The sequence below is a fragment of the Microcebus murinus genome, chromosome 19, assembly GCF_040939455.1.
Source record: "Microcebus murinus isolate Inina chromosome 19, M.murinus_Inina_mat1.0, whole genome shotgun sequence".
In the NCBI taxonomy this organism is placed as follows: domain Eukaryota; kingdom Metazoa; phylum Chordata; class Mammalia; order Primates; family Cheirogaleidae; genus Microcebus; species Microcebus murinus.
Window position 1 is genome coordinate 32,396,606 of NC_134122.1, and position 12,684 is coordinate 32,409,289.

A 12,684-nucleotide genomic window follows, 5' to 3' on the forward strand; every position below is an offset into this window, starting at 1 on the left:
GCAAGATCCACCTTAGGACAGAGGCAATAGCCACTGGGGACCTGGGACAAGGCTCCATCAGACTGACAGACCTGTAGCCCTGCTCAAAATAGCTCCTCCTCTGAGCTGAAATTAGAATTAGATTTTGTAATTTTTTCCCAGATGGCTTCTCCATTCAATTGACCACTAGAAGGCACACCCTCCACACGTGCGGTGTCTAGGGGCTGAGGCTCCAGCTGAGATCCTCCTTTTACATTTTAGAGACAATTTGAAATTCTGCCTCTACAAATGAATGTCTCTTCTGCCTCATTGCTCAGGAAGGAACAGGCTGATGTGATAGACAGGTCATAGCAAGAGTGTGGACAATTTCAGAATTGGGTGTCTAATGCCATGCATTGAAACAGTTTGTGTAGCCTTTGGCTAGAGTGTCTATTGTTAACTAAATCCCTGAAGTCTTTGGGGTAAAATGCTCCTCTCCTTGCACTTCTTGGCCCACTTTAAATTTGTTAAACCCAGGATTCATCATCAAATTGGAGAACAGCATTGGCTTCCTGCCTTCATTCTTCTTTAGATGATTAAAACTAGCCTCTGTGAGCAGACTTCACATCCTCCTCCTCTATTACTGTTTTTTTGGCTGTGTCTGCACAAGGTTGAGTTTATTCATTCCATGAATGTTTTTTTTTTAATTTATTTTTAAATTTTGAAACAATCAAATTTACAGAAAAGGCTGCAAATACAATTAAAATTATATTTTTCTGAACCAATTGACAGTATATTGTTGACCTGATGCTCCATTATTCCTGAACATTCTTGTGTTTAATTACTACAAAAAAATACATTCTCCTAAAAAAGCACAATACAATTATTAAAATCAGAATGTTAACATTGATGCATCACCATCATTTAATCCTCAGACTACATCGAAGTTTTGTCGACTGTCCCAATCATGTCCCTCCTAGCCAGAATCCTGGATGACATTGAAATGCCAGCTCCTTCAGTTTGGAAGGTTCTTCCTGAGCCCTTCCTTGATGATCATGTCTTTGACATTGGGCTGAATTTTTAACCCTACTCCATCCTTACACTTTGGCTGCTCATTGTGAGAAAAATCATCATCCTTAAAGAAATATTTCTCTTGTCTCACTTCATCCCAAACTAGTCTGTTAGCAACTTGGGAAAAACACCGGACTGGGAGTCCAGAAACTTCTCTTTCTACTTTGGGGTTGCTGACCTCACCATGTTGCCCCCATGAACTGCATTTGCTCCGGGTGAGATCCAAGGGCCTGAATGGGTTGTCAGGAGAATAAAGTGCCCCATAGATCTCCTTGGAGTGCCCACTACAGAGAAGCTGTTGAGGATGTTTTATTACATTACATGGTGTCCACTTCACTTTCCTGTAAAGAAATATATCCTTGTCTCCAGTAATTGGTTTTTTTTTTTTTCATTTCATGGACATTGTTAACTGCTTAGGCTTCCTCCTTCACAGTATTTGTGAAATTCGTCAGCTCGTTGCAGTCAGTGTTGTGAACGTTTTGATGTTTTCAACCTTATATCCACTGCATCCCTCATTTCTATTTGTTATTTTTTTTTACCATTTTTTTCTCTTTGGCATTACTTTTATACTCTTTTTTAACATGTCTTACAGACGATCAAGAAAAAGGGTGCGTGTAAATAACAAATAAATAAGTAAGCAAGTCCCAAGGTACAATATTGCATACCTTGGTTTCCTGGTCTGCAAATGAGTAAACTCAGGGCTTGTTCCTCACAAGATGGCGGCCACCCGCGCATGCGCAGCCGGCGTCCCGAGAGCTGGTCTGCTCCCCGGGAAGGCAGCAGTCTGGGCCTTTGGCCGTATTTGCCTGACACACAAAATAAACTTCGGTTTGGGATTCGGTCATTTATTTCCCCAGCCATGACTCAAATTGTGATTCATTTCGCCTTCCCGTGGGGGGCTGTGGGCATCTGTGCGGCATGTTTTCCTTGCCTGCGTCTCCTCTCAGGGAACGCGGTCACCTGGCTGGTCTTGGAGCATTTGTGCGCATCGGTCTGCGGGAGGCCTGGGATTTGCACTCTGCTCAGGAGGGAATGGGCTGAGATGACAGACAGACAGATAGACAGACAGAAAGACAGACAGCCAGCACTGTCACCCAAGCAGAGCCAATATTTTCTTCCACAGGACTCCAAGGGGCAGCAGTTCTGGCACCTGGAGTCTCTGCCGTCACATTAGAAATCCAACGTCGAGGCACCCCCAATTCAGGATTTTTGCTTAGGCTTGGAAGTGTCTGGAGGCGACTAACGTGCAGGTTTGGGGACGGGATGTGTTAAGGGGAACGCAAGGGTGTGCCAGGCCAACCATCAGAGCAGCACGCTGGGCCCTGCCCAGAGACGGTAAGTGCTGGGACAGCCGCCCCTGACCTGCGGACAAGGTGGACAGGACTTCCCGCCAAGCAGCTGGGCACACAGGGGGAGAAGTAGGTTAGCAAAAGGAAGATATAGTAGTTTTCTGCAGCTGCTGTGACAAATGACCATAACTGGGGGACTTAAACAGCAGGAATTTATTATCTCACAGTTCTGGAGGCTAGAAGTCTGAAATCAAGCTGTCAGCAGCGCCATGCTCCCACCAAAGGCTCTGGGAGAGGATGGTTCCTGCCTCTGCCAGTTTCTGGTGGCTCCCGGCATTCCTTGGCTTGTGGCCACATCACTCCACTCTCTTCCTCTGTGGTCACCTTGCCTCCTGTTCTGTGTTTGTATCAAAACTAACTCCTTTTGCCTCTTTCTTTTTTAATGATACAAGTGGTAGCTTGTAGGGATTCACCGTACAATCCAGGAGAAGCTTCTCCTCTTAAGAGCCTTACATCTTAATTACAACTTAATGACATCTTTTGCCACATAACATAATATTCACAGGTACTGGGGATTAGTCTATTTTAGGGGCCCCCATTCAGCCTGCTATAGAGAGGAAGTCTCTAATAGCATTGACCAAACACCAACATGAAGTTAGGGGAGGCTGCAGATGGGGACATAACTGATTTAACATGGTTCTACTTCAAGTCTACATTTTGTGTAGTGCCTTCTAATCTCATATATAAATTAATTTTGGGAAATAATCACTGCATTATATTTGGTAAGGGCAATAGTCTGGTGGGGGAAAAACTGCCGTGGTGCTTTAATTGAAGATTCTAACATCCCTGGCCATCTTTTAAGTCATTCTCTGCATCAGTATGCTTTCCCGAATTGTAAAATTTGTTGAATTTTATCTGTACCTATGGAGCATCTTTATTTAATAATAGCCCAACCAGTTACACATTTAAGAAATTCCATGCATTTGTGTCTTGTTAAAAATGGATGTCAGTGTTTCAGTTTTGTTCTTAGTTCTAACAGCTTGGACTTTTTAAGTTAGCCAGTAAAGATCACAACTTGTCAAAAACCATGTTCAAGAAGATGGCGATTTACTTTTATGCAAGCTTTATCTCCCAAGCCACACCAATTTCTTCTTTGAAAAAAGCGTTTGATCATAGATGTAGGACTTGGTTAGTCAGACGGCTCATATTTAAAAGTATTATTTTTTGAGAAAACATTCTACGTCTTTGTTTTTGCTTCAACCTTCCAAACTTTTAAAGCAAGATAAACATGTTTCATTGGTATTTAGTTTTTAAAAAATACTTATTGCACTCTGTTTACTTCAGATTTTTAAAAAAACCCTTTAATACATATGTTGGCTAAAAGTTCCTCAAATCACACTAGCAAAGTGAGAATGGGTATTATCCCATTTTACTGGTGAGAAGACAGAGTCCCATAGGCCACAGGTTAGGGAACTCGTTTATTAGTGGCAGAGCTGGGACCAAAACCCATGTCTCCTAAATCCTAAGCCAGGGACACAGAGGACTCAGGGCTTCTGCTACGTCATCTCAATCTTATGTAAAGATTCTAAGATTTTGGAAACATGTCAGAAATCTCACTGTTGGCCATTTGCAGGAGTAAAAAAAAGAGCAGAGAAATCTTCCTAAACATCGACTTTATTATTATTATTTTTAACAAAACAGCTTTTCTATTCAGTTCCAACAGTGACAGGATCTTTCCTCTCTGGATCTCAATTAATAATGACATTTCCCTGCCCCAGGTAAATGTCTTCTTGGGCCTGTTTCCTCATCCACTGTCCCCTTGGGTGTGCGTTTGAGACAGGACACACGAATCCTCTGGGGGTCGGGTGAGAAGTCCACACTGTCACAGAGCATGCCTTACCCTGCACAGGTCGATCTGGGGTGAATTATTAGCTCCATGCTGACTTGTAAGTGGAAATCTATATCTTGTCTAGTTCTGCTCTATGCAACCCTTGTCGTCTTACCCTGTGAATATTGATTGCATTTAAACAGGCTTTTTGCCCAAGGCCTGGTCAAGGCACCAGTTAGATGTTAACTCTAATGCCGCTTGCATAAGACTATATATGATTATGGCTATGGAACTGCTTCCAAAGTGCAGGCCTTTTTGGGAGAAAAAATGCTTTGTCCTGAATAATTTATTGGAGACCCTTTTCTAGCACAAAAACAAGAGCGGAGTGAGCTCATCGAGATGAAACAGCAATTCATCAGGACATCGTAACTTGTCATTCCCCTGGTCCCATTCTGTCTCCTCTTATATGCTCAATTTTTGCCTAATGAAATAAATCGCTTTTGGTGGGGGGGCAGTGGAGGGGAGGTTTCTCAGGCAGTGTTCTGAATTTCCAACAAGAAAGGTTGAGCTGCATGATTTATTTTGATAAAACAAATGGCTGAACAGATACAGGATGGGTATAGGACGACTTCACTTATTTGGCATCTTTGTACTCATTCTATGTTTGTGAACCCTAAAAGCAAACTTTTTCTTAAAAAGTTCATTTAAAAAATAACCAAATGTGTTTTTACAACTTTCCTATTTATTTTTAATTTAGAAAGATTAAAGATTAAGGAACTATGTAGAATAATTTAACAAATAATAATGTACATACCACCCATAATGAGCAAATACAGATCTTATCATAATGGTTTTATTTAAAAAACAAACAAAAAGTAAGTTTGAAGTCCTGCCTATATCTATTCCCGGTATCATTCCTCTTTCTCCAGGAGCAAACATTGTCACACTTTGGAAAGTGTCCTCACACTTCGTGTTTATAGAATCACTATATAGATCACTTTGCATGTTTTTAAATTTACATAGATGTTATTATAATGTACCTACTGGATATATCTTTCTGCAATTTTTTTTAACTCCCGGTTTCATGTTTGGTGGCTATCCATGTTCATGTATGTCAATTTAGTTAATTTGTTTTAACAGTTTTATGTATGGATACATATAAATTTATTGAAACACCCATTTGTAATAAAAATTTAAGTTCTTTCAAATTTATTACTATTATTAGCAAGGCTCCTAAAAGAATCCTTATGCATGTCTCCTTGAGTGACGATAAGAAAATATCGTTTGGATAAGCATAGAAGTAATACTAGGGTTAAGTTTTACCAGACATGGCCAAATTGCATGGCTAAGGGGCTGTGTTATATTGTAGCACTGTACCCTGCCCCCAAGCAAGGCTTAAATTTTCCACTTAACATTTCATAACATTCTCATCAACACTTGATATGGTGTAATTTTATCTCATTGTTTTAATTTGCACTTCTCTTAGCACCAGTGAGGATGAGGATGAGCCATGTTTCATATGTTTATTGTGTATTTGGGGATATTCCTCCCTTGTGAATTGCATTTTCCTATCTTTTGCTCCTGTTTGTGTCTGTTCTGTCTTTACCTTCATGATTTACAGAAACTCTGGATACTAATTTCCATTGGATATATGAACTGCACACATTTCCTCCAAATCTTTTGCTTTCAATTTTGCCCAAAGTATCATTCAAAAAATTTAAATTTTGATCTTTTTAACCTATGATTTTTTTTTCTGTTTAAAAAAGTTAGTAGAAATCTCTACTGTAGGTCATAAAATTATTCCCCAATATTTTCTTCTAATGATTTAAAAGTTTTTTTTCCATGTTTATATCTTGAATCTACTGGAATTAATTTGCTCACTTGTTTATTTATTTTTGGCATGATGTGAGTGGCTGCCTTAGCTCTGGCCAGCCTCTTCTCTCAGGCTTTTTGCTGTGGGAAATAATCCTCTTGTTTAAGTCACTGTTGCTCGTTCTTTTCTTTTCTATTTTTCTATTTTTTTTTTTTTTGCTTCGTTTGGAACATTGCCCTAGCTGTATATTCATTTCATTTCACCTATTCTCTCTCTCTCCCTTTTTTTTTTGAGATGGAGTCTCACTCTGTCACTCAGGCTAGAGTGCCGTGGCATCAGCCTAGCTCACTGCAACCTCAAACTCCTGGGCTCAAGCGATTCTCCTGCCTCAGCCTCCTGGGTAGCTGGGACTACAGGCCCATGCAACCACACTCAGCTAATTTTTCTATTTTTGGTAAAGATGGGGTCTTACTCTTGCTCAGTCTGGTCTCAAGCTCTTGAGTTCAAGCAATCCTCCCACTTCGGCCTCCCAGCATACTAGGATTTTGGGCATGAGCCACCGTGCCTGGCCTACCAATTCTCTTTAGTTGCCTCTAATCCACTGTTTAACCTAGCCCTTGAATACTTTTCCCTAATCATTTTTTTTCACATTTATAATTTCTATTAGCGTCTTTTTGAAAGCTGTCCTTTTTTTTTGGTTTTCATTATGTCTTTTTCATGCCTGATAGACTTTATTTCTTTCTTCATGTAGGTACACTTCAAGTAAACTTATTTTAAAGTTCCCTCATATTGATTTATTATTTGTGGTCCTTTGGGTATGGCTTGTGTTTGCCAATGTCTCAGATCATGCGATTTCTCCAACTGCTGTCTGGACTGTATCTTAGCATGAACTACTTTTCACACTGGTGGCACCTATTTGGGCTTGCAGATGCTTTCCTCTGGGAGTTTTCCTAGTTGCTTTTGTTGGGGCCATAAAAGAAATCTCAGAAGCAAATTTTTACATTTGTATCTAGCCCCAAGGTTTTTGTCTCTTGTAGGCAGTTGAAGAATTCTGATCTCATGGTCTCAGGCAGGGCATGTTGAGGGATTCTAACTCTCAAGGGCCATGGATTTGGGCCAGTGGAAAAGTTTTTCTGATTCCACTTTAAGATCAGGAAAGGCATTTACTGGTTCCTGGCTCCTGTTAAGGGGTTCATTTCTAGTTTCTGTGCCAAACGAGCAGCCTTGGCCTGAACTCTATGCTCCATGGAGGCTTTAAAACCTCCACCTGCAAGGCATATATGCAAGACACGTTTCTGCTTCAGTAACTTTTATGGCTGCACAGTTTCACCTTCTACTCATTGCAACCTTTCTGGCGAGTGGGGGTTTTCCATTAGCTATGTACTTTGAATTTCGTGAAAACCATGTACATTATGCAGTATTTCTATGTGCTTTGAGAGGGAAGGGGGCTTCATGCACGAGTGCAGTCTGCCATCCTGACCTGGAATCTCTTCCATTTCCTTATCAGCGGCTTCCAAGTTACACATGGGCTGTGCCCTAAATATTCATTTGTAAGTTACCAATTTTAAAGTCAGAATATATTTTCCCCGGATAAAGAATGCGCCATGGTGATTCAACGAATGATCGCGCAAGCTTCACTGCTTGGGAGGTGAGCTACAAGGTTTGGGTTCCATTAGGAGAAGTTCACGTAGCTTCAGGATGTATCCGTCCCCATTCAAAATCTAGCTTTCCGGCTGGCAGGTTCAGGCGTAGATAAATGTGGTTTATCTACACACTGGTTGTAGATCCATCTCTCAGAAATGGACCCATTCAGATAGCAGAGTCTGATGTGGAAAACCAGAATGCCAATTTAAAAATTTATCAGGAGCGCTGTCACTGTTAAGGGAATTGACACTTAAGAGACCCCCTACATCACATTCCCTCCCTGGAGGCGAGCTCTGTGGGAAGCCTCCAATCAGGAGGTCTCCTGTTGAGCATAGACTCTAAGCAAAGAGGTTTTTAATTATGTGATCTTGAAAGTTGAATGGCCTCAGGATCTGACAACTTGCTGAGTCCACGTCTGTCATAGGGGGCTATTTTGCCAGTGGGGACATGACAGTCAAAGCCCATTTGACAAGGCTTCACGCCTTCCGGACAGAGCTTGGGCAGGCTCCTCCAACGTTTGTTTCTCTGCACGCCTTGGATCAGGGCTGGGGCCATTGCAGGGTACCCTGGGCTGGCACTTGTCTTCGGGGTGCCAGACCTGTCTTCAGGCAGCTGGAGGATGGTTTTCAAGAGAGAGCGCCCCGCACTCTCTGCACGTCTTTCGGCCTGGTGTCTTCAAAGCCTGGCGAATGTGAGGGACTTCTCGACAAGTCTTGTGCTCTCAGTACACACGGAAGCTCCCATTCGCCACTGGGGGAGGGCTGTACTCTGGTTTGGTGTTGAGGATTGAGACCACCTGCATACACAGAGCTCAACGATCTGTACTGACAACTAACACCACCTGCGTGTCAATATGACTTTATTAAACTGGTCCAGGAAATCCTTGCTCAGAAGAATACGACTGTAAATCAATAAATATCTTCACTGCTTGGATCAGAAAATTTTTGAAAACCAATTGATTCAAGCAAAAGTTTGTTCCTCTGGGCAAATATTAATAGCTCACTGATCAAACAACTGTATGCTTACCCAGACTGTGTCCATCAGTCCTAAATTATTATGGCTTGAATTTCGCCCAATGCCAATAGCATATGGCATCTCATATACATAATGAGAAACTCACCTTAAGTCACTTGAGCCCAGACCCCCAAATCTTATAAATACTTCCTTCTGCGATGCTTCTGAGACTCTGTTAAGTGATGCTCTCTCTGACTGCAATAGATTAGTAAACTTAGTTTTGTTTCATTAGTCGATAATTGTGGTCGTCTTTTGGGGTGTCTGTCCTTAGCAGGGTGGCTGCTGGAAGGAAGGCAGAGTGCTGTGTCTTCCTTTACTGTCCTGCTATCTATTGATCAGTTGGTTTCTTTGGATTTGAGGCAACTGTTGCCTGGGAGATGCTGTGCTCGCTAACGGTCCTGCCCCTCTGGTTATGTTGGACCATCCTTGGTGACTTCCATTTTCTTTCACCCACAGGACTTTCTGTTGATCCTTAGCCCTCACATTTCTAGTCATCTGGCTCACAGGGGCTGCAGAGTGAGCACCTGCAGATCACAAGCATGTCTGTGACTCCTGGCTTGTGACGGGGAAGGGTGAAAACTACTGGCTCAGAGGTTCTAAAGCACTGAAACCTGAGGATCTGGATTTGGGTGTATCGGGTAACTCAGGGGAGTGTCTGAAAACTGGACTAATTGAGCATGAGATGAGAGGGGAGGCAGTGGGCAAGACTGGGGCAACCCTAAGGCATTTGAACCGCTGATGAAGACAACTTGAAAAGGAAGTAGACTGAGCCTGTCATAGCCTCTTGCTGCTCTCAGATTTTGAGAATAGGACTGATGTGGCGTCGCGGTGTGACTTTCTTGCCTTAGGGTCAGACCATTCCCCTGTGGATGGGGGTCAAACTTCCTTTGAAGGGAATAGGTGGTCCCACCTTCAGTCATCCTGGGAAGAGATCAGCTCTGGGGCAGGAAGTGAGGACTCCGAAGGTGGACCCTGATTTCTCCAGAAGGAAGAAAGTGTCTTCCTTGCTCTAGGGATAGAAGTGAGCTTGGCCTGAACTCCAGGGTATGGGGAGTCCGGTGCATTTCCGCTGATGGGGGCGAGTGCCCAGGGCTCACATGATAGCAGGCTGGGGGCAGGTCAGGACGGCTCTGGATGCTCACAGTAAGCCACTCTGTGCCGCTTTCCCTTTATATTGTCCCCAAGCCTTCCCTGAAGTCTTGCAAGGGCCTAGTCTCAACATTGCTGTGGAAGGTTCCCCAAGAGCCTCTCCCACACGCTGGAAGAAGTGGCAAAATGGAAGGGGGAGTGTCCCCCCCTGCCCAAGGCCACAGTGCAGACAGCAGCTCAGCCACCGTACTGGGAGGTCAGCTGTGTCCAGCAATCTCAGAAGGGTCGTTGGCAGCACAGGCAGCCGTGAAGGGCCTTGTGCACTCCCAGCTGGGTCATCGCAGGGTGGTGAGGACTGAGATGTGAGTAGCTGAGCGAAGGGGACTAAGGAAGGAACTGCGAGTTGTTGACATGCTGAGCAGGGGGCTAGAAGCCAAGAGAGATACCTCGTCTCTCTCTTTTCTTTTCCTTTCTGTGTCTTGACATGCCTCCACCATACTCTTTCCACTGCTACCAACAGCTGGACTGATGGCCAGTCATGAATTTGGCAGGTGTTGGCCAACCCTTCTGTAGACATCCTACCGTGCATGGGATTTTCCTCCTCGGTCTTGAAGGAAAGCTCTGAAAACCGTCTTTGCTGTTGATATCAAGCCAGGCCAATTCAGAAAAGTCACTGGAGTGGACACTGTTGGCTGCCTGCCAAATATTCTCTTCTTCTCTTCCCTGCTGGCTGAACCCTGACTGTTGAGGGTGGCATCGTCCCTAGTCAAGCACTTAATTTCTCAGCCTCCCTTGTCTGACCGATGAGACAGAGGTGGAAGTCTGCTGGGAGTGTCACTCTCTCTCTTTCCCCTTGGCCTTCTGCCTGTCTTGAAATGATTAAGATAAGCATTTAACTTCAAGTCAGTATTTTCACTGCTCTTGCAGGCACATTCATATATTCAAGAAATATTTATTAAGTGCCTATGAATGTCAAGTGCAGTGCAAGGTGCCAGTGAATGAAGCTTATACCATCCCTGCTCTTCTGAAAGTTATGTTTCCAGTTAGGGAAGCAAACAAGCCAAGTAATTAAACAAACAATAAAAGAATATTAGCTAGTGTATTAGTTGGCTAAAGTTGCCTTAACAATGTAACACAGACTGGGTGGCTTAAACAAGAGAAATTTATTTTGTCACATTTCTAGAGGCTAGAAGTTTAAGATCAAGGTGTGAGCAGGGCTGCCGTCATATGACCTTGGCTTACAGATGGCTGTCTCCCTGTAAATTCACACGGTCTTCCTTTTGTACGTGTCTATGTCCAGATTTCCTCTTCTTGTAAGGACACTAGTCATGTTGGATTAGGGCCCACACTAATGACCTCATTTTAACTTAATTACCTCTTTAAAGACCCTATCTCCAAATATAGTCATTCTGAGGTCCTAGAGGTTAAGGACTTCAGCACATAAATTTTGTGGGGACATAATTCAGCCCATGACAGCTAGCAATAAACAATCTGATGGCAACAAGCCAGGGGGCAGTGGGGGGCGGGGCGTCGGCGGATACTGATGGTGGGTGGTCAGTGAAGGGTTTTCTAAAGAGACCTGTATTTGAGTGTCTGGAAAGGAAAGACGAGGGTAGGTGTAGAGGCATTGCTGATACTCTAAGGGGAGGGCAGATCCTCAAGGCCAGAATGACTTCCGTGTGTTCCAGGATCAGAGAAATGGCTCCTGAGACTGGGGATGCTGAGGACAGTTGTGGTTTGGTTAGCCAGACACCATGATGGAGAAGGTACAAGGGGCTTTGACAACATGGATCAGAGAGTGGCTACATCCTCCTGGGTCATTGATTTTACAGTCATTCGGTTCTCTTGGAGACTTTCGGCAACCACATTTAAAACTTCAGGCCGTGCTGGCTGCGTCTGTCTCCTTTCTGCACATGTCTCTTTTCTGCACTGCACCCCGAGATCTACTCGCCAGGTGGGCCCTACACCAGACCAGGCCCCTGTTGGCCCTTTCCCAACAGAGATTAGAGGAGGGCTCTCCTTGCTTTCTCAAAATTCTATAAGGACTCATTGTCTTTATCCACATATGGCGATTAGTGTCTTCCTGTCCACCTTGTCTCTTGTATTATGATTGATCCAGATGTTTACGTTTTGTTATTAACTCTTCTCAAGTTAAATTTAATTCTTTTAACCTCTACATTTCTATGCACTCTTGACCCATCTGTATAAAATAAAATGCTTAGCTATATTTTCTCATGATTTTCATTGTGTTTCCACATGGATCAGCTGTATTTGCCTTCCATGTGGTCACTCTTGTGGAGGCTTCTAGCAAGCATGTGGTCTAGCGAGGATGTGAGTCCACGGTGAGCTGGGCCTTTGGGACACATGTCTAAGGGGTACATATCTATACAGTCATGTGGATAGAGATAGAGCTATAGAGACATAAAGACACGGGAGGATCATAGCTCCCTACCATAGGCTGTGCACGGTGCTGAGCATTTACTCAGGGGTCAGCAGACTAAGGTCCATGGGCCAGATTGATTTTGGTAAATAGTTTTACTGGAAGGTAGTCATTCTCATTCATTCGCATATTGCATATGGCTTCTTCACAGCTACTGTGGCAGAGTTGAGTAGTTGAGACCAACTCAACTAACAAAGTCTAAAAATTGATTACCTGACTCTCTAGAGAAAAATTTGCTGATGCCTGGTTTATAGGGCTAAGCTTCCTGGATCCTCTCGACAGTATTATGAGGTGATAATGTCAGGACATCTACCTTATAGAAGATTGGAAGCTTGGAGACATGTGTGACCTGCTCAAGGTTGCGTGGGCAGGCTATCTGACTCCAGAGCCAGCTTCCCCTGGTGATCTGCGAGCTGGTCCATGCAATAGTCTGGAGGCTGCTGAGGGCTGCTGGAAGCCAGAGACATTTAGCTGTAGACTCCCCTCAAGTCATGGAGGTCAGGGTTGTTGGGCAGGTTGGATCTGCTCTCCTGGTCCC